This window comes from Halichoeres trimaculatus, unplaced genomic scaffold (assembly GCF_033239565.1).
Source record: "Halichoeres trimaculatus isolate MK-OKI-2021-1 unplaced genomic scaffold, fHalTri1.1 fHalTri1_scaffold_13, whole genome shotgun sequence".
NCBI classification, from domain to species: domain Eukaryota; kingdom Metazoa; phylum Chordata; class Actinopteri; order Labriformes; family Labridae; genus Halichoeres; species Halichoeres trimaculatus.
In genome coordinates this window covers 22219570-22242937 of record NW_027437191.1, presented here as the reverse complement: position 1 = coordinate 22242937, position 23368 = coordinate 22219570, and the positions used below count along the sequence as shown (strand labels likewise).

Below are 23368 nucleotides of genomic sequence, written 5' to 3'. Positions count from 1 at the left end.
AACTTTGGATTGCTCTTTAAAATGCAACTTAAAAAAAAGCAGCCTTTGGGATTTGAAAATGCATCCTATGACATTGCGATGTTGGTTTAAATTCGATTAATTGTTCAGCCCTAGTGGTATGTGAGTTTTTGGGGTAGCTAAGTGGTCCTTGGTCTGAAACAGTTTTAGAAATGCTGCTGCAGAGAACTTCTATGAAAAAATTTAAAAAAATTAAGTTACACGCAAACTTCGCTACGAGAAACCTGAGTGTATGGGTCATGTCGTAAGTTTATGATATCCCACTTGTCTACCAATCAACCAATCAATCATTCAATTAATCAATCAAATCATAACAAACATCATCTTAAGACACTTTGCAAAAACACCAACAGGTCGAGACCTGTTAACGTAAGCATGTTTTTAGCAGAAACCCAACATCAAGATAAGAAGTCTGATCTCATCTTAACCCACCATGAGTACAGACCTTTGTAGCATTTAGTAAGTTACAGCATCTTTTCAGACTGTTTAAACAGGTCTTGATCTTATGTCTGCACAAGGGACAGGGAACTGTTTGGGTATTTGGTGTAAATCATCAGGATTGACCCTCCAATAGTATTTCTGCTTGAAATACCCATTCATGAAAAATATGCTCTTTGAACTTTAGCAGCAGTTTTTGATTTAACGATAAGTAGAAAAAATGTCATAAATGTAGAGGTATTTACAGATAATTATTTGAAACCTTCCTGACAACAAACTAGCTAACTGTTAAATTGTCAGCTGATTGAATAAGTTGTTTTTTGCAAACAACAAAGTTGACAGCAGCTGTGAAACTTAATTTCTTTATTGAGCTTGTATCTGTTTCACCCTGCTTTTATTTGGGACTGGCATCACCTGGCATGTGTCTGCTGCCTGGTCATTGAAGCCAGCATGAACAGCCCCCCCCTTTAACTTTATCCTTCTCGATTCTCTGATAAATCAACAGAGAAGTGTTATCTTGCTTCTTTATAAAAAAAAAAAACTTTATGTCCCGTCAAGGTTCAGCTCCTCTTGTGTTCTCTGTGCTGCTGTGACCATAAACACACCTAAGAAGTTTTTCTTCATCTTTTTCTACAAGTTAAGTTGTTTAATGTTCTTACTGCTCAGCTTCGTCATTTCTCACCACAGAGGGCTGAATTTGGCTGAATTAAACTGTCAGTCACTTCAAGTTAAGGCCACACAGATTGTGATGTCAGATCTGTCAAGCCTCAGTGCAGGGAGCTGGGGCGAACAGGCTAATTACTCAATTGATCATATCTGGTGGGAGGTAGAAAGTTAACGAGTTAGTGCAGAGAATGAATCACATTTTAGGTCAGGTCCTGAATTCACCGGGCCACACAGATGGAATTTACAAGACGTGTCTTTTGCAGTCAGCAGAGTTGGCGGTCGCTGGCTCAGTTTTTCAGGAAATCCAGTCAACCTCCTCAGAGAGGAAATGAATATACGTGTGGCGGTGTGTGTGTCCAAAACAACTACAGATGCCTTGTTTGAGTCCAGTTTACAGGGGACACTTCATTGTCTTTAACTTCATTCAGCGACTGTACTGATGATCAGTATGAATAGTTTCATCTGTTACTACTGGATGGACCTTAAACTGTGACCATCACCATTGTGAGATATTGACACCAGTGCTCCTTTTTGTTCTAAAAGACACTTTTTGAGTTGAGTGAAAGTTGTGTTGTATATTATCCATTACAGTTTATTTGTTAAAATTCATCTCTTCCCCCTTGCCTGTCTTTTTTTTAATGATAATTTCAAAGAGTTACTTATTTCTAAAATGAGGAGTTTATTTTAAAAAAGGCAGTATTTATAAAAGTGCTTGATCTAAAAGTGAGACATGCACTGATAATCAGATCTTAATGTTAAACTCAAGGCCACGTTTTAAAAAAAAAATTTTTTTAATCAAGCTTAGATTTGTTGGTTGAGTAATTGCGTGGAATTAAGGCCTGTGCTGGTTAGGTATTGCTTGTCCTACACACAACTTTTCCACTTCCTAGATTTAATTAGTGCTAAAATATGCTAAGTAAAAGCTGTAATACAACATACAAATGACATTTCAGGCCCAGAATAGTAAAAACTGTCAATAATCAGCTCAGTCAACAGGTGTTTCTGATGCAGATGGCGAGGATGACATTTAGTTCTTTAGGAAACTTAAGTACCAGTACATCTCATACTTTACCATATCCTAACTAAGTCATCTTAAAGAGGCTGTGAGGAGTTTTTAAGTGATCTTACAAAAGTCTCCCCTCTAGACACATACCTGATCATAATCCACACCAATAGTACAGGTCACAGTACCCATCTGTTGGAGTGCCAGACATACCGATCTGACCCCAGAGGGTGGAGCTACAACGCTGTAGTCCATTGAATGGGCCAAAAAAATTTAACTTCCTGTGTGACAGCAGTTGCTGTATTTTTCCTTGCATAAGCTTGCTTATGCTTTGTAACACAGAGCCACAGGTTGATCACAAAGAAGACTTGTTTGCTGTGTCACGTTTTTCTTCTTCCTTGGATTCGCCTACTAAGGATGGTCAATGATTTTGATTGAATATTTGAAAAGTCACTAACATAAAAAATAATTGAATTGTTCATGTGACATTGGCTTTGTCCTGTCGGGTTGCAGTTTTATGCTAGATACCAAGCCTAGTTAGGCCAAGCAAGTTACGAACCAATTTTGTATAGCTCTCTTGCTTGAAATGCCCATCCCTTCCACCTAACAAGAAGTGCACGATTGGCTGTGGAAACACAAACACAATCAGGCTTTGCTGATCCAACCTGTACCAAACTGTACTGATCCATAACTGACCACTTGGTGGAAACAGGGCTAAAGAAAACTTAGATGTACTGGTCTTGTTTTTTCCCTACAATATTCCACTGATTTAAGAAATTCTTAGATTACTGAGGTGATTATTGCACACATGTGTTTCTAATAACTGCTGTTATTGGGGAAATTTTGTACTTTTATTAATCTGAAACTATATATCTGTTGATCATTTTTTCAAATTTTAAGGGTAATAATCCCAAGCTATGGCTCACATAGTACACAACTTCTAAGTCCTTTTTTTTAAAAAAGCGCCTGTTGTCTCATTTTCAGGGACAGCCGAGAGCCTTCAGCCTGTGACATCTGCATTTCACCCGCCTCACCAAGACTCTGCAGCCATCAGTGAGTCTCTGTCCCTGTCTGGTTAAGTTTGTTTGGTTTCATTTGGGTTAGATTTATCAGAAGGCAGAAGCTGTCAAGGTAACTATTTATTGTAGTACTTTTTATGTCTTCTCCTTCACTCAAACAGTGACTGACCCTGTTTTACAGAGTCTTGACAGACTATAGACTTTACACCTTTGGGGAGAGCTGCTGATGTTAGATATTTGTGTCTGATCTGTTTTTTCAAAGACAAGATTCCCTCTTTACACTGACAACCAGTGTTTTCCTCCATTTATAGGAAGTTTTACTAAAAGTATTCTTCATATTTTCAGAGGAAAAATAATTTTGTTGAACCACCTTGGATTATGCATATTTATGTGTGTCAAGTCCCTGCAGTGTCATTATTTAATAGCACCATTAAAGGAGTGAAATAAACTTCACAAGATAAGAACATCTGCACTTCTTCACTTTATGGAAGACTCTTTGTAACACAGTGACACTGAGTTCTTGTTTATGAATGCAGATTTTTATGCAGATAACTTACTCCTGCTCTCTCAGTTTATTTTCCCCCTAACATCGAAATGTTACTTGACTTTCTTCAGCAATGGAGTTCCAGAGAACAGACTCTGGGCAGATGGTTGGTCTAGCATCCTGAGTGTGGTTTAAAGGTGGCAAAAAGCCAGTGGACACTGTTTTGTTTGAGAAGAGTGATCTAAGCAAATCTGATATAATCTAGAAAATATAACTCTAAAGGATAAATATTGATTCTGAAATGAGGCGTAATCTGCTTTGAGATAAAAAGTTTTGAGGAGGCGGCTCTTATCTCCTGAAACAGAATGTTTTGTTCCAGTAAATGCTTTGCTTTCCTCTCTCTTTTTTTCCCTCTCTCACTTCTGTTTCTTTCTCTCTCACCTCCTCCTCCGGCCAGCAATGCTGCTCTCCTCTCCTCCCACACACACGCACACACACATACAGACTCACAGCACTCTTACAGACACTACTATATTCTCACAAATATGGGAGGGAGAGGAGGAGGAGGAAGACAAGGAATGACGGAAAGCAGAGAGAGTGACTGAAAAACACCAGTGACTACAGAAAGAGAAGATAATGGAAAGGGTTTGAGACATCTTTCTAAAAGCTATCCCTTAATTCAGCAACGAAGGGTGCTTTTTCTCCGCAGGAACTTTCCACAAGAATTAGCTCTTTTTGAAGAACTTTTTGCCACAGGAATTTATTTCTCAGGTGCTTGATCTAGCCCCTTTAAAATGGTCCTGCCAGGGGGAAGTACTTTTTAAATGTCTAGGAACAGATGTCTGGGAGGCGGGGCTGGATGTTTCTGATTGGTGGTCACAGTGTTTTTTATTTCCCCCTTGTCCACGATAAGATGACCCCCAGCTGTGATTGACTTGGTTTATACAACTCCCAAACAGTGGTTATCTTTGACCCTGTTAGCATGAATGTGTCTGTCAGGTTCCAGTGTTCCAGTTTAAAGGGTGACCCTGTAAACTGGAGACCTTCAGTTGAACGTGTTAGTGGATATCCAGTTTACAAAGGAATGTGTCCTGGGAAAAGGGAAGTTCCTGGATCTACTGGTCAGAAAGCACCTACAGTCACTGAATGACCAGCCATGAACAGGGATTATGGTGTTCGTTCATTACTAGGGATGGGTACCTTTTACATTTGAAATGATACGGTACCGATGCCCGGTACCTGGCAATCGGTATCGGTACTTAACGGTACCAATTTTCAGTACTTTTTTATGTTTATGTGGTAAAAAAATATCAATTTGTTGATTAACAAAGTGTATTTTTTAAATTTAATATATTAATTCTTAAATATAGAACCTTGCGTTTAGGTACCTTAACATGGCACCTTTCGATTTTAAGTGAATCGGTACCCAATACCTGGTACTTTTGACAGTATTCAGTTTGTATAAAAGTACCTAATTCGATACTCATCCCTAGCCATGTTTTTACTCTCAGTAGTTGGAAGTAGCACATCTTTTCTTTTCCATGAATTTCTGATATTTTTGAACCCACTAAGCTGGACTCTTGCTATAACCACTACCCGGTAAAGAAAAATTCACATGTCTTATTTGGATTTAAAAAATGGGAGGTAAAGTTGTATTTAGCTGTCATAAAAACACCTCCATCCTCAAGCTATAAAAGCCTGTTACCACTCATTCTAAACAGAATACTTCCAGGAATCTGCATGTAGTTTAAAGAAGTCATGTGTGGAATTAGACTGATCACATATAGCAAAATCTAAAAAGCACTGCGGTATAAAATCTTCTTCCCCCTCTCTGTAAAGAAGACACTATCACTGTGCTGTAAGTGTCAGTTCAGATGGCATCAAGTCAGTGAGAGTGTCAGGAACTGAAGCAAAGTACCACAAAATGTTGAGGGTTGTCAAGGACTCACTCTTACTTCAGTGTTGAAGAAGCTCTGTGAAGATTCCTCCTACAATAATATTTTTCCCCAGTTTTGGTTCCTCTTGCTTCAGTTGTGTGTCTGTTCTCTGGTGATAGAGGTTGTTCATATTTCCCTGAAGTGCAGCTCTGATTGCGTAAGGATATTGTCAGTCTGGTACAATGGACTGAGAGCTCCATATATGCCAATTAACTTGTGTCATTATGGATAGTTCATCGGCTCCTGCCTCTGCTAGCTGTCATTTAAGGAGTGGGATGGATGGAAAGGAAGGAGGGAGAGGATACAGTTGACTTGATGGACTGACTACTCACTTACTTTCTGTAACCATCTCTCTCTTATTCCCACTCTCAGTCTCAGCTTCTCATCTCCTCCCACATGCTCTCACTTTGAGTGAGGAATCAATCCTTCTCACTTCCATTATCTCTCCCTATCTATCTCCCTACCGCTCTCTCTGCCTCTTCGTTCTGGCCATTCTCGAACAATCGAACACGCTTCTAGTGGGCACAAATCAGCGCGTCTCTGCAGTCCCTCAGCAATCATACCACGTCCTCATTAGGTGTATTCTAGTGGCCCACCTTATCCTGCTTCATTCTCTCTCGCTGTAATTGGGCGAAACCTTGGTCTACCTGTCAGCTGAGGCCTCCATACAAACGCTGCAATTTATTCCTGACTGCCACAGGGACTATTAGCAGAGTGGAGGTTTTGACATTGGCTTCTGAGTAAGTATGGGTCACTGCTGCCCAATGCCAGGTTCAGTAAGTGAATGTATCCTGGGGAGTTGGATCTTATTCAAACCACCATCACTTTTGCTACCTTATATAACCATTTCTTTGCAGAGAGGGAGATAACGCTTAAAGATGACGTTTGTTTTATTCTGAAACAGAATTTATTGTCCTTTCATTTTTCTTAAGAGTCATGTATGTGTTGCCTGTTTACAGGGTCCATCACATGATCCTGTGTAGAGATCTCTAGGCTGTTCTGAGGAGTGGTTTGGCCTGTCACGATAACACATTTTGCTAGACGATAATTTTCCAAAATATTATTGCCGATAAACAATATTATTGTAAATGTTATTTTGATTTTTTCCATTTCTTTCCATTCCATTTTCCATTTTTTCATTGATGTAATTATGATAAATGGGATAATAAAGTGAGTACACCAAATCAAAAGCAAGAAACTTTAATTTCTTAAGAGTATTTAATATAAACAACATGAGGCTATTCAGTCTGTTGAATGAAGAACAGGGTATAGACCTCTGTGTTAGAGGTAAATGTAAAGCCCTGTTTCCATCAAACAGTTCAGTCCGGTTTGTCTCGGCACTGCACGCATTGTTCGGTGTTTCCACTGACTAATCCAGAGTCAGACCCCCAAATAAGCAATACAAGCTGTTCCACCTCTTGGGACCCTTCCGTAGGGGTACCAGACGGTAAGAAGGTAAAGGTAAAGCTACAACACTTGCAGTCTGTTGATTGGTCGAAAGAATTGTCATTTACTGTCATTTACTGTGAATCAGCAACTGCATTCTCTGAAACAAAACTAGATTGCGTTTTGTGAAAAAGAGCCACATGCCAATCACAAAGAAGACAAATTGTTGAATGTCTCCCGAAGATGCTCTTCATTTACTGTGTTGTGTTGTTCTTCCTTGTTGGATTTATTAGCGGGGTACTCTGTGTCACGCTGCTATGCTGTCAGGCTACTATTTAACTGACACAGCTATCGGCATCCGGCTTACACACTGCCCACCATTAGGGGGCATGGCTGGCTGTAGAAAAGCAAACAGGACAAGGCTTAGCTGAGACAACCTGTACAAACCTATACTAATCTAAACTAGACTGCTTGGTGTAAATGGGACTTAAGCACTATAGACCCCTGTAGCGTGGCCTTAGCTTTTGTCCTTTATGGCTTATTTCTCCCTTACATTACTTTTACTTTTATTCTTTAAGTAGTTTTAAAAACACTACTTTCACAGTTTCACTTGAATAAAAAGCTTGAGTTGATACTTCAATTTCTACAAAGGTCTTTTTAAACACTACTATCTGTACTTCTACCCGAGTAATGAATGTGAAGACTTTTGATACATCTGCCTGTAAGTGAATGACCCACACTGAAGGGAAACGCTTACAGTAAAATCCTGCAGGATTTTAAACAAACTCTAAGAAGGATAATCACAAACCTTGATCTACAAATCTAAGTATTAAGCCTCTGTACTTTAGCTCCTTTGACTCACATTAGTCTAAGTTGCTTGTGCCGCAGCTGAAGGTAGATTTAATGAAAGGAGAGCTTGAGGTGTAATAACACACACACACACACACACACACACACACACACACACACACACACACACACACACACACACACACACACACACACACACAACAACAACAACAACAACTGGTTATCTGCTTTTATCGAGCTGATGTTGAACCCGTTTCTAAATGGTTTACTTTTATTTTTCTTTCCTGGAAGTCCCTTGCCTTTACTCTGGTCTTTCATTCCCCAGCCAACCTGTCACTTCCTCCAGGGGAAGCAGGAAGCGGCTGTGATGTGTTTCCTGTTGGAGTATTAGACAGCTTCCTTGACTTGAGTGAGAGCTGGCACAGCACAGGAAGGTTTCCTCACCATATGATCTGACTGACAAAATGTCAACACCCACTTCTTGTTTTTAAAACTTGATGGATTGTGACAAATTAAGAATGAAGTGTGGATTTCTTCAAGTTTAAGAAAGCCATCAGTGTCAGTGAGTTGTTTTAAATGAAGTACATTACGTAGTAGTTGATTTTAAAGCTCTGAAACATTTGAAGACTCCAGCTCACTTTACTTCAGTTGTACTGCTGCCAAATTTCACCACAAAATTGGTGGTGGCCGGGGGGTCGCATCTTGCCTCCGTTAGGGGGGGTGGGCTGCCGTCTCTATATAATGTAGGGGAAACACTGCTGACATTAAACTGGTCATGACCACGTTAAATCACAAACCTTTCTTTTTTGTTAAAAATCATATAAAACTGAAAATACAAATTGTACATAGCGTAAGATAAGGTGAACAGGACTTCTTGAGGAATGTTTATGTTGACATTTCTGTCCTCATTCATCTCTTCTTCGCTAGTGACACATTCTAATGGCAGTATGAATAAATACCTCTACTTGTTGCTAGTACAACTACTCTTAATGTTAAAGTGACTTGCAGAGATAAGCAGCTTAGAGAGGCTCTCACCAGCTCTATGGCTGGTGTCTGGATTGCAGGACAGGATCTTGCTCCACTTTACCACTTTTCTCTACCAGAAATTGTAGAATTGGTTGGGGTCCAGTAGTGGTGGGAGAAAAAAATGATGTCGTAATATCAGCATTTTTTGTCTTACGATTTCAAATTTTGATATTTTGTTAAAAAACGATTTTAAATTTTGTTATTAAGGTTGTTTAATTTACTCTTTGTTTATTAAATCGGTTGGAAAAAAGTTGAGATGTCAGATCACCAGAATAAATCTTAAAAATTGCCTCATATATGATTTGCCCTTTTTGGGAAAACATGGCTCCTAATATAGTCTGAAGACGTCATAATCATCATTTAACTTATACCTCATGGTCAGGTGTTAAAATAGAAAAAAACTAACTACATTTTGCAAAAATTATAAATAGAATAGAATGGAACTTCATTTGTCATTGCAACAAAGTACAATGAAACTGCAAATAATAATAAATGAAAAATAATGATAAATAATGAAGACTCGCAATTAAAATCGAATATGCACCGCAAAAATCATAAAAGAATCAAATCGCAAGAATAGCATATCGTCCCAGCCCTAGTGTTAACAGGCAGAGGGGGGATGTTGCAGACTTTTTTCATATGTGAGAACTAAACACCATTGTTACGAGGTTTAGACCAATCAGAATCAAGTGTTTTATCCAGCCAATTATCAATTAGGGTCAGAATATTCTTTAGTGCAAGCAGCCTCTACCTCTCTGGTGGGGCTTACCTCATTGCTTTGCTAGGCTCTTACCCCCTCTACACACACACACACACACACACACACACACACACACACACACACACACACACACACACACACACACACACACACATCAAGTGTTTGTAAAATTGATCTACTTTGGCAACTGTTTGGTGAAAGCCCCGGCTTTGGGTGAGGAATGCTTTGTAGTGTGGACTGAAGGCTGAGACAGAAACAATAAGGCTTAGTGTGGATGTTATGCAAGATTGAAGGCTCAGGTGGAAGTGTGTAGGATTCACTGTGGATTCATTCATATTTCTATTCCTCTAATTGTCATTTTCATGCCTGTCATTGTTCCCCTGCTGTCCATGTATCTGTCTGCCTGTCTATCCTCCTCTCCTTGTTTAGAGTGAGCTGCTTTTCAGTCCTCAGTCCCACTCACTCCTCTCCTTGCTGCAGTGTTCAGCTCAGCGTTGCCCACGCAGAGCAGCGCCATTTTGGAAATCTGCAGCTTCTTTATGAAGGCTGAGAATCTGTAGCTGAGAAATTCACATGTGATATAAGAAAAAAAACCCAGCATCTTATTCTGTTGTCGTTAAAAAAGGAGAATTTTATGACTGTGCTGGAGCTAGTGAGGCCATGCAGAGATGAAACATGCAATTATCTTCATTTCTTTCTGTCCCTGCCTCCACCCCTGAACTTTGTGCAGCAAAACATACACTTTCTTTTGAAGCAGCAGTCCAGTTTGTTTGTTTTGTCGATTTAACATATAATTGGTGATTTGTATGTAGGCTAGACCTTGAACCAAACCTTATGATTTAAATATAAAAGACATCCTGCTGCTGTAACCAGGATGCTTTGACTCGTTAGCTGACGACAGGGCTGAGGTTTTTCTTTCTCTGTTTTTCTTTCTTCTAGCAATCTTTTCTTAAACTCTGATCTTAAATTGATTTAATTCATCCCTACAAACCATCTCCTTTCTTCACCTCCCCTCAGAACATCAGCCCTCAGCCACCATGCTAATTACACCACAGTTAGTTTTTCTCCCTCTTATTCACCACGCTGCTCCTTCTGTCACAGGCTTCTTCTCCTCTGCCAGCGTTTTGCTTGGGTCTGTTGGAACAAGAAGGGGGGCGTGCTCTGGTGCCTGATTCAACAACAAATGGCTGTTTAGCGTCATCTGATTGGCACAGATTAGAGGGCTCTCACTGGTGGTGCGGAGGTGGCTTCTGCAGAAGACCAGGTGGCTGCATAGCTGCTGTCTGTGCACAGCTGACTGAGCCATTCGCCCAGACTGTGTTTTTACTATTCTTTAATGACAATTTGCTCTACTGATGTAACTGAATGGATGAAGGCAGAAAGATGCTTTCAGGGGAAAATATTTCTGCAAACCAGATTCCACCTCAGTGTGGTGTAATTTTTTATCAAAATCAAGCTGAAACGAGCAAAGCATTCCCATATTAGTACTACATGTTTGTTAATGTTTTTACTAGGGGTGTTTTGATACAGTCTTTTCTCTTTCTATATTGTACAATATTGCAGCCTTGAGTTTTGGCTGATACCAGTATTGATCTGATGGGATATTAGCACAAATCATACTGTTTTTTTGTAGTATGCAGTGTTTTCCCCAGGTTTACAGCATTGGGGGGCAGCAACATAGTCGGCAGCAGGGGGGGGAAAGCAAGAGTATGAGTGTTGCATCATCACAGAGGAGGCGCTGGGAGATGCTTCTTGTGTGGTTTTCCCAGCTCTCTATCCGCTATATGGAATGTGCATGTCTGTGTGTGTAAATGCGCATGCTTCACCATGTGGGCAAGATCTCGAGGAGTTGAACCTGACTGCGCATAACTGACATCCTGTCATGTCAATAAAATAGGGCGATTTAGTCTGTTAAATTAAAAACACAAGGTAGTTGACACTTGATCAAGCCTGGAAAAGGGTTGATCAAGTGTCATTACTCAAACTCGATGATGAGGTTGGTTGTATTAGACTTCCCTAGTTCCGTGCCACTACAGGAAACTTGTGCACGACAAACTTGCACTTAGCTGCAACCTTTTTTTTAAGACTTGGACAAAAAATACTGCCACACCATCAACGTCAGTTCTACTCCTTGCTACTTTTTTAGCACCTTAACACACAGCACAACACCACACTGTTGTTGTGATCATGTGGGTTCTGTGCGCTGGATCCAGGCTTGTACTAAAGTGTTTCTATCAGAGAATTTTGATGCAAGCTGATACCATCCGATACAATCAATTTGCGTCTTTTTTTTTGGCTGATATGGGATTGGTTGATCTCTGATATCAATATTGCATCAAGACACCCCCATTGTTTGGGCTAGGCTTCAATGCTCAAAACTCTTGCGTGGGGTCAAAACCCTCATGGCCCAATTTTTGAAAAACCCTTTGGAGCCAAAATGCGTGCTTAAGTGCCCAATTGGGAGCCAAAACACATGCTAGAAATTTCATTTTGGGTGGCAAAATGCAATAAACTGCCCTCTTTGCCATTTCAAAACATGATAAACTGATCTCTTGGATGGCAAATACAAGTGCATGCCTTTTCCCTTTCCCCCCTGCCCTTCAAAATGTCTGTGCATGCCATTAAAAAAAAAGGTTGGTTTATCAAGTACTCTCACAACAAGCAGCAAACATAAACATATAAACAAAGCAAGAACCCAAGACACAAAAGACTTTAAACAGAAACAACCCTGAAATCCAGATATTACCAAAAACTTTAAGAAAAAACCCTGATTTTTTAAAAATGTATAGGACATATTAACATTACTGTAGAACTAAACAAAAACAAGTGAGACCATGAGGACCAAGACTGAAGTCTAAAGAAGATAAGAGGGTGAAACGGTAAGAAGAGCTACAAATAAAATCAATTTGAAAAATTTAAACAGTAAAGGTTTTAAGGAAGTGAGAGAAAGTTAATGAAAATAAAAAAGTGAGTAAAAAGGACAAGATGAATAAATGCAATAGCATTTTGAAAATAAAAGGTGATGAGAAGAATCACAAGTATATAGACATGAAAAGCCATCATAGGAAATTGCAGCCCCATGCCTCTGTCACCTCACTGTTATGACACCTCTGGATCTTTGAAGTGGTATCAGCAGGTCTGATCTTAGCTCTCTTTGAAGTTATCCATGCCTGAGGTGCCTCGTAGAGAACAACAGTCTTCCCCAGATCTGTCAAAACTCAGGGTACAGTCAAGAACAACTGGTACTCTGTGGAGCTGGAACAGAGAAGGGTGCCGCGGCATCACATGGTGTCTCTGTGTAATGTTGCTGTCTAGGAATTGTCAGTGAGTTCCACCCAACTAAATCAGAGAGAAGGGCTGGTGAAGGGACTTTACATTAGTAATGAAGTGTAGAGATGCATGATGCACTGATAAAAGAATCTTTGAAGTGGTTCAGGGTACATGCATGCATAACATATCCCCATGGTAGCATGGTACAAGTTTTTCTTTGGTGCATTAAGTTAATTAAGAAGAATGCATCTCTAAAACAGACACATGTACATTCAGTTGAAGTTGTCCGTCCACTTCTTTAATGGGTTGAACGCCAGAAATAAAAAAGAAAACATTTTAATGTAGCAACTAAAACAATGAACTTTGCTTTTCTAGTAAGTAAAGAGCAGTAAGCCTTCCCTACCTTTTGTTTTGCGTTTAGCTTGTGTGTCAATGACAGTGTATTCAGTAAAGATACGAATTTTGCTTTGCTTTCCTTACATAGATTATTTGATTATCTGCTATTGACAAGAACACTGCATGGGATACTCATCTCATACAAATCCAAACCTGTTTTTTCCCACCGTGTATCAAAGAAGTGCACACTGATACCTAACACACACTCGTACACACGCTGAAGCTTCTGCCAAATCCCCTCGAGTGTGTGGCGCCTGAACAGTACCCTTCAAACATGTTGCCTGCAGCTTGGTTAGTTTCACCAGCTTATTTTTAGGCACAGAGGGGCTATGGTAAATGGATTGGAAACTCTCAGATAGGCAGACCCCCTGCTCAGTATTTGCATGTGTGAGTGCATGTGTGTGCGTGTCCTCTGCTGTTTACTTATTTATTGTCTTATGGAGACACAAGGGAGGGAACAAGGTGTGACAGCATGTGTTATGGCAGTAAATGTCATCCAATGTGAAGGTGTTTCTAACTCGTGATCCCTTTCGTATTTTTATTTATTTATTTATTTATAATTTTGTTTAGGTCTTTGAAGAAAGCAACAGTTAGGTTAAATACAGACTGTTAAAGAAAAAAACAGTGTTAGGTGATGGAGCTTGAAAGATAGGAAATGAGAGCACAAAAAATACATTCAAAACAAACAGCTGTCATTCACTAAGAGAGCTCTTTCTCTAGAATGCAGCTTGTTAAGAAAACAAAACAGCAGGCGTTAAGGAACAAGAGCCCCTTGGGTTTGTTAATGAGATGCATCGTACCTGCAGATTCATTAAAATTAGACAAGTCGCAGTTTTAGCTTTCAGATGTGTATAATTCAGCTCCCAGTCAGACTAATTATAGTTTTGCTTGGTCTGGAACATTGCATATTAAAAGGCTTTTGAAGTGTAAAATCAGCTCAGTGATGTAAATATCTCATAAAGCTGCACATTCAACAAAACTTAAAGAAGGGGTATTCTGCTTTCCCATATTTTAAATGTGGATATAAAGTAACAATGTCATGTTTTTAAGTTAAACTTGTCCTACTTGTCATTCATATGTTGTAGAAATCCCTGAATCTGTTCGTAAACTTATCAAAAATAGCATGAGATCTTCATGAGACTTGCTGAAATGATGACATCACCACATAAGGACTTCCTAACTGGTTCATCATGCATTGGAGGGGCAGGCAAGGTTTACGTATAGATTTGCTCATAACTATGCCAAGACAGGGCTCAAGATTGCTGGCCAATCAGAGATAAGTGGGTTTGTTAGGTGAGGACCTTTAAAGAGCAGCAGCTGAAATAAAGGGTTTCACATTATGGCTGGAATAAGGGTTTTCTAAAACACAAGTGAGAGAAAAATGGAAATTTCTTTGAGCTGTAAACCATTTTTAACTATTAGGGAGGTACCAGAGAAACATGTTTAAAAAGAGCTTAATACCCCCTCTTTAAGATTGTATCTCAAATAATTAGGGGTTGGAGAAAAAAAATCGAAAATCGATATATATCGCGCTGGGTTTCCGTTATCCGGTAATTCCGGTAAAATCTGCCGAAGTTCGACATATCTCAACTCCACTGGTCAAAATGTCAGGTGAAAAATATTCCCTCTCATCTTTTATGAATAGGCCTGGTCTATGTGGAACAGAACTTTTTTTTTTTTTTTTCAGGCGGTACTAAACTTGCACGGGTTTCATGTACTCCAACAAAGCGCGCAGAACAACAACAATACAGTGGGAGACACATGTCGAAACAGACGAAACTCATCATCATCATCATCATTTAACTTTTCCACATGGTCTGGTGTTAAAAAAGCAAACTAAAAGTTGCAAAAATCATTAATATTGAAGAATCGCAATTTAAATCAAATTGGCACCCCCAAAATTGTAACAGAATCAAATCACCAGGATAGCATATTGTCCCGGCCTTACAAATGATGTTTTAAACATCATCTTAAAAGAAGTCCACAATGTGCAGTTTCTGTGCAGCTGTGAAGCTTTCGCTATTATAACCCTGCTCGGTAACCTGCGTTTTGTTTCTACCTGCCATCTCATAGGTTGATAGGCTGCCAGCATAAAGTGCATATTCAAATGCTGTTATATGCTGTTTTATGATGAGATGTGAGATAACAGTTACAGCATCATCATGGATGTGTAAGTAACAGAGCAGTCTGCAGGGAAATCACTCACATCCTTACCAACCAACCAGTCAACCAGCCAAAGATCCTCTCTGCTCGCCATAAATAATAAATCGTACAGTCACGAGGGCAATCTGCCGTATAAACCTGATTCATAAGAGCACACATGACCCAGATACAACGGTCTGTGTGAATATCTACAAACCAGCAGGAAGGAACAAGAAAAGTGGTGCAGTGGTTCAGTTTTAGGGGGTTTGCATCAGTGCAGCTTAAAGTTTTCTTGGTTCAGAAACATCAGGAACACTTAAGAGTCATTAAAACTGGCACCACAACAAACTCATTACAGTGATTATAGCTGAGCGTTGTTAGCTCTGCAGAGGTAGAGTGTAATAGACTATCGTTTTCCAAGGCAGGTATCACTGTGTCAGACCGTTGCATATAACTGAACAGTCAGGAGGTAAAGAGGGAGAAGCTGCACATTAGACCCTGAAACTCCTAAGAGGTGTGTGTAACGTGTTGTGTGGTGATGCTGTATACTCCTATGTGTTCCCAGCCAAGCAAACAGGCACACATGCACACACACACACTCACGTATGTCGCACTTAGGGGCTGCAGCAGTTGAAGGCCACAGCTTTTTGTGTCATTGTTGCACATCCTGAACCTGAAAAACTAAGTGGCACTTACCCACCCTCCACATCCCTCTCTCTAGAATCCAAATCTGTGTCCTCTTTTTGCCCCTCCATTTCCCATCACTCCTATTTGTTCTGCTCCCCAAAGAAAGAGGCAATATAACAGCTGTGAGCCTAGAGGGACAGAGTGCTGGCATTGTTCACTGACATGATATCCAAAGGTGTTGAAAATTGTGCATTCTCAAGCCAAGAAGCTAACTGGAAAATGTTTATGTTTCTGAGAATCTTATGTTGCAATGATAAACTTTTTTTAAATTTTGTCTTCCTACACTGGCACAAGGAAATGAGACAAAACGCTTAGAGTGGTAACAAAACCAGAGTTACTTCAAAAAGTCTGTAAAACAATTGTTGGTGACAAGACAAATACTTGTTTAGCTAATGAAATAGCAAGATAATGTAACTTTCAATTTAGAAATCTTTTTGCATTTAAGAAAAGAATAAATTAAACTAGAAAATGCCCTCTTCCTGCGGCCGAGGACTTTAATTAAAGAAAAGTGTGTTAAAGTTAAAAATACAAAATGACATTTATCTTGACAACTTTTCATCTTTGCCTTTTTAGGAGCTTTGCATCTACTCCAGAGTGAAACACTCACAATCCAAGGACACCTGTTTTTCTTTCCTTCCGGTTACCAAGGCCAGGTAAGAATGTTTTTATAGTAACATTCCTTCATTAAAATCAAAAACAAAAACTCAATGGATCACAAGTTACAATGAATTCACTGAAGGGTCAAACTGTTTTGAAGTGATGATTCACGAGTATGGAAATGAGAGGTTCTGTCACTGTGAGTCAGCGTGAAACTATCAAGACAGTCCAACACGGCTGCTAACATGAAGGCTTCAAACAAAGTTGTGATAGTGATCGTGAAAATACACGTTCATTTTCTTCAAACAAGTTACACCTTGACTCATACGGTATGCATCTTCACAGGTGTAGCTATGACCTGCACCCTGCATGTAACTATGCAAGTTTAGGCATCTGGTCTGCAAGTTTCCCACCCTTGCAAGTTGACAGTAGATTTTCACACCAATCGAAATAATTATCCATCCATCCATCCATCCATCCATCCATCCATCCATCCATCCATCCATCCATCCATCCATCCATCCATCCATCCATCCATCCATCCATCCATCCATCCATCCATTTGAGAATTTGAGACAAAACTTGCTCTTTTTTGATTGTCTGCTTGAGGCTTGCTACGGAAGTACTGGATGTCACATGCACACCAGGCCAAAACAAAACATTTTCAAAGTGGAAATTAACCTATTTACAGCCTGGTTCAAGAAACGTCTCCTGTCTGAATCGCTAATTCCACTATCATCACACACTGTACAGGGGGGTGAATATTTTTCTAACTCGGCAGTTTAGAGGAGATTATGAGCTCACCCATTCAGGGGCATAACACAGCCCTATAGCACTTCCAACATTGCTGCTATAGCCGATTTGCTTCAGAAGTTTGGGTGACTTCAGGGAGGTCAAAAAATCCTGGCACAACTTCACCAACTTCCAAGGTGCTTGGAGAGTCAAGAGTCTTGAAGAGGTCAGAAAAGCTCCAGCAACACTTGTAGTTTAGGAAACAACTTTATTTGACCAACGCATTTTGGCTTGTGGCCTTCACCAGGGTCATCAGAAATGAACTAAAAACAGCACTTAAAAAGGGTAGGGCTGGAATTGAACAAATAAGAAGAGACAAACATTTTCATGGAATGTCCAGTCATGTGAAGCTACATCTGATTCAGCCAATGGATTGACTGCAGGGGTGTGTCACTATAGCCACTATGTGATTTTTGACCAGTGAGGTGCTGGTAGAGGGTGAGGGGAAATGTCCAAAGGGGAAGGATCATCGGCACCATTTTGGTAGAGGGCCTGAAAGACAGTTTCAATTGGATGGTGCTGGCACTGGCAGCCATTTTTGAATGTTAATTGACCAGAGGATCTATTTAACATTATACATAAAACAGGACCATGAAGAAAAACACAGGGATATACAAAAATTGTTGATAAAACAAATTCATACATATACATATATAAATATATACATATATAGGGCTTTAGAACACATAAGAAATTATGTTATAAAAAAATAAATAAATAAATGAAATAGGAAAATAATAATAATAATAATAACAATAATAATAATAATAATAACAATAATAATAATAATAACAATAATGATAATAATAATAATAATAATAATAATAATAATAATAATAATAATAATAACGTAATGTATTAGTATAATTTTTATAGATTGTAAAACCAGAATTAAATAATTGGCTATAAAAACAGTGACTTCAGGGAGACCACAGCCATGATTATACAGTCTATGGTCAACCCTAGGGTCTCTTCCTGGATGGACATGCCTGAAACACCTCAGCAACAAATCTCAGCCCATGCACAATCAACCTCCACCAGGTGTAACTTGTTAAGCTGCAGATGTGGCAATCCTGTGTTAAGCCATGTTAAACATATTTCAATGAAGGATTCAAATTGCGCTCAAATTGGTAATGAAAACTTTTTAAATACAATAAATAAGATATCCAACACAAAAATACCAGACAGCCTGTCTTATCAGAGAAATGTCTGTAACACCCAGTAAGTCTGCACAGGCTGATACACACACACTTTTAAAGGCATAATTTGCTTTCTGCAGAGCATAATTTGAGCTCTCAACAAAAATGAATGTCTTTGAAGAAGTGATAGATAAGTAGTGAGACCAATCTGATAGAAAGCTGAGGAAACCGGTTGAAGAATTATTTCTGTGATATTAATGTTTGAGCTTTCAGTCCATTTACTCAACACCATTTCTAGATGTTGACTTCAACCTGTACTGCTTCTGCTTATGTTGTTATTAGTGTTATCTACTGCAGGAAATTAGACTGCTAAACTTATTAAAAATCTTTAACAGCAAGCACTCTCTAGTTAACAATAGGGTGGCTGTCCTTCAAGGTTAGTAACTTAGATCAACAATTCAAGAGAAAGTCGAGTATTCTGTGCTTTAACAAGTTTTAAATATGAACTTATAAGACTTTAAGGTAAGACTATTCAACTGTCTGCTGTCCTAGGGACTCAAACACACCCTCATCCTCAAATTCCCACCTTGATGAGATTTTATTTTCTGATAAGTTTCTGTATTCATCAAAGAAATTCCTGATAATTCTTTTGTTGTATCGTTCATCCATGCTTTTATGTACCTTGGACGAGTGAATAATTCATGTATTCCACTATAAAGTGACAGCTTATTACTGTGGCTATTGTTACAACCACCCACCCACATGCACACACACACACACACACACACACACACACACACACACACACACACACACACACACACACACAGACTTTCTCTTATTGCTTGGTCAAATCTCTCTGCTCATCTCCTCCCACTGCCTGTATTGCCACTCTGTGATAGCCGGGGATATGGGAGTGTGTGCTGTAAAACGCCTTCGCAATTTCACACTCGAGAGAAAAAAACAACAACGGCAGACTTCAGAGCGACCAAAAATCCCCCCTCTTTTTTAACTTTTCACTGAGCTGAAGAGGAGACCCCACCCCTCGCCTGAGCTGAGCCGAGGAAGAAAAGACACGAAGCACGTTTATCTTTCCACACAATTACCATTTGGACTTTTGAAAGGCTGTGAGCTGAAACACTTACACATTAGACTTCCTGCTGCCTGGCAGCTTTCAAAGAGCATAGCTGTGGATTTATTTATTTATTTCTCTCAACTTATCTCCCTCCTGGTAGTTGGCTCGTTGTTTCGTCATTTACGCTGTGACGAGCCGAGATGAAAAGCTGTTTGGCTTTCAGATGGCTCGGTAGCATTGAGAACAGCAGGACGCTGCTGATGCGTTTTGACACACAGGAGGTTTGAACACCTGCGTTTGGTCTGAAACGCTTGTAATGGGAATGCCACTGGTCCAAAGCACATTGTGGATAAACGAGCAAACATTTGAAACCATCATTTCTGAGTGGTAACTTTCTGTAACTTTATGACAGGATTGTTTTGTGCATATCCATTTCCACTGATGTGACAGAGAGACACTGATGCTGCTGAGGCTGGAAAAGATGACTGGAGTGAGAAAAAAAGTGCTGAGACACAACATTTCTCATTATTCATGTCCTTTTTTGTGTGTATCAGTGTGTGAGACAGAGAGACACTTGTTGGTGTGCACACTGAGTCATCATCTGGATCTCTTCCATGGGTTTTTGAACCCAGGGCTCTTTGTGGTACCTGCTGTGGCTTAACACCCATTTTCCCTTTTAACAGATGTCTTGCTTTAGCAGTCACGCCCAGCCTCTTGGCAGCAGGTGTTTGAGAGGACATACTGCCTAAGTTTGTTTTCAAGATATCGCCATTTTACCACATGCTGCTTCTGTTTCACCCCAGTTGTCCCTGTTGAATATTTTCTTGGAAAAGCTTCTTCTGTGAATGCTTCTATGTCCAAAGGCTTTTTGTTTTCCTTTCTGGAATGCTCACAAGGCTTGGGCTGGGTCTGAGACTTTTGAGAAATAGTCTGAGTTGACAGGATTTACAAAGAGACAAGCTGTGACTTGACCTGACTCACCAGTCTGTGTGGTGACGATGTCTGTCTGGAGAAACAGGTGTATGGTGTTAGAGACTGAGCCACATATAAAACAGAAGAATCCGCACTAGTTTAGATTTTTTTCACCGTCTTTGTACTTTTTATGATTTAACAATACCTCTGTGATTGCAAGGGGAGGCTCCTCTCTAAACAGCACAAACTATTCTTCTTTTTCGAACACAATACAGGCTGATAAGATGATTGCAGATCCCTGATTTCCTCTGTAATTTTCCTAGAGATATTAACCTGCTCATATTTTCAGTATTACAGAGGATGGAGAAAGGAAAGGATTTCAGTTTTTGCACCACAAAATGATTCCCTTGCTTAAATTACATGCCCACTTTTTTCTGACAGTGTCCCCTTCCTTTGTTCAGCGTTGGTCTCTAGCAGTCAGTTAGTGATAAAGCCTGTCTGCTCTGTCATTTTCAGGTGTATATGACTCATTGTGTAATGGAGCAGGTTCACAGACACTGTTCCCATACTGGCACACCTGAGCTGCTTCACAACAACAGACTATCACCCAGAAATTTAGAGCAGATGTAATTCTGTTGTTTCCACATTTCTAGCTTAGTTAAAATAGCATCGTTCCTTTGTACGAATGAAGCCATAAAATCTTCCTTCTTCTTTCTTGTAGCTTTTATAAAACACTTTGAAAGCTCTTTTGAAAAAAAAAGAAATCCTCAAGAGAAGTTTCAAGAAAGCCAGATGTTTTGTCTCAGGACACCTACACTGCAAAAAACTGAAATCTTATCAAGTGTTTTTGTCTTTTTTAAAGTAAAAATTGTCTTATTATACTCGATATGAGCCACTTTCAACTTATTAATCCAGAAAAAATGTCTTGTTTCAAGTTATCAGAGTACAAAAATGAGGTTTGAATCGCTTGTAACCAGTAAAAAAATCTGCCAATGGAACAAGAAAAAATTGCTTGAATATTTCCTTGAGACTGGAACAATGTCTTAATATAGATAACTTTTCTCTTGTTCAATTGGCAGATTTTTTTACTGGTTACGAGCAATTCAGACCTCATTTTTGTCCTTCAATAACTTTAGACAAGACATTTTTCTGGATTGGTCATGTGAATTTGGCTCATATTGAGTCTAAAAAGGAATTTTCTACTGAAAATAAGACAAAAACACTTGATAAGATTTCAGTTTTTGCAGTGTAATTGAATGGAAGTTTATGAAACTTAAATCATTTTGGTTTTGTCAACACCAGTGGAAAGATAACGGGTCTTGTCTATTGTTGAAATCCCATTTGGTTTCTGAGATGGGGCCAAATATTAATGCAGTCTAGTTTAAAACAAAGTAATAAAACTTCAGTCACGCTGTAGAGGTTTGTATCAGAATTGTTGAACTGGATCCAAAATGCAAAACCCCAGAACAGGGGATTTAGTAAAATTAGGGGAATTTATTAGTGGTAGTCTGATGATTGGAATAGACAAAGGTGGGGCTGTCAAGGGATTTATGGCGGTGGTAGAGCAGGTGAATATGAGGCAGGTTACAGACTACAGTCCAGATAATCAGTGACATTGGCTCGTTGTGTTGCGCAGTTTGCATCAGCTTGATAAGGCTTTTGATGCCTCGTCACTTTTTCTTAAATATTCCATGAAGAAGTCTTATTTTATGCAAGATCCAGTGGAAGTAATGATTTCTTCAAGAAAATCTTCACATAGGACTAGGAATTCACCAATCAGATCCTGATACTGGGTACTGGTCTGGCACAGCCACAGAAAGTAAGATTGGATATCTGTGACCAAAAGCCAATCAGTAGGACAGATCTATCAATCTCTGTTCTTCGCTCTTCAGACTTTTTAAACCCTGGCAGGTCTGTGTGTGCATTTTGCTTAGCAGAGCTAAATTATCATGAATAACATTAACAACTCTGATAGAAACTTTGGTTTTTATTTTACTTTGGTTAACAAGTTAAAAGATCCTAAAGTTGCTGAAATATAATTCTCAGTCTCATCCTCATATTAAGGAATGGAGAATTTTGAACTAATATTGGTGTTGTATCAGATCAGTATCAGTGCTAACTCAAAATCCTGGGTGTCAATATTGGTAACGGGACTTAAAAAGTTGGCACACTGTTTTCCAACTTAGGACTATTTAAATTCTTGTTGTTATTTTGGGGCATCCAAAGCTGTGACTGAAACAAAGGAAGTACTGTTAGATTTAATAAAATTGACAAAATCTTCAGTGTTTCACTCCAAATTGAATTCACATCAAGGGATAACCGACATCTTTAGTTTCCAGTTTCTAAACCCCACACAGGTAGAGTTACTGCCCACTCTTATGAAATCTGCTGTTAAAACTGGCTGTGGAGAGATTCCCCCCAGGAGTAAATTAAATAACTCAAAACTGCAGTTGCTCATTAAATGATTTAGCATAGCCTCTGCAGTCTGCGTGCTGATCAAATTAAGTTCCAGTATTTTAAGCAGAACATTTTCTAAGGGAATTGCTTATTAACTGTTCTCCCCACAAGTACCCATGTTTTGTATCTTTAATATTAAACACTTAACAGGATGTAAAACAACGCTTTCATGGTCCTTGACATGCTTGGGGTTACAGCCAACATTATCTCTAAGTTGGGAATAGTCCTCTTTGTTAACGTTCTCGAGTTGGGTGTATGAGTACCTCGGCAGCACTTCACCTTCATTGAGCCACGTTGCTTCATATTTACTTCAGAAAAAATCGACCTGACCTCATTTAGACACCGCTAAAGGTTACTGAGTGTCTTTCAGGGTAATTGGCCTGGTGCGGCTGC

General features: G+C 39.3%; 1 protein-coding gene across 4 annotated transcripts in view; it reads left to right on the top strand.

Moving 5' to 3' along the window:
• The window catches only part of sipa1l1 (signal-induced proliferation-associated 1 like 1), a 96457-nt gene that overhangs the window by 34920 nt on the left and 38169 nt on the right, over positions 1-23368 (top strand). For 3 of the 4 annotated variants that reach the window (XM_074685772.1, XM_074685773.1, XM_074685770.1), the window contains 2 exons: positions 3110-3178; positions 16577-16656. The gene's annotated coding sequence lies outside the window, so the exon portion shown is untranslated. The remainder of the gene's footprint in view (positions 1-3109; positions 3179-16576; positions 16657-23368) is intronic. The other variant, XM_074685771.1, reaches the window with a different exon arrangement.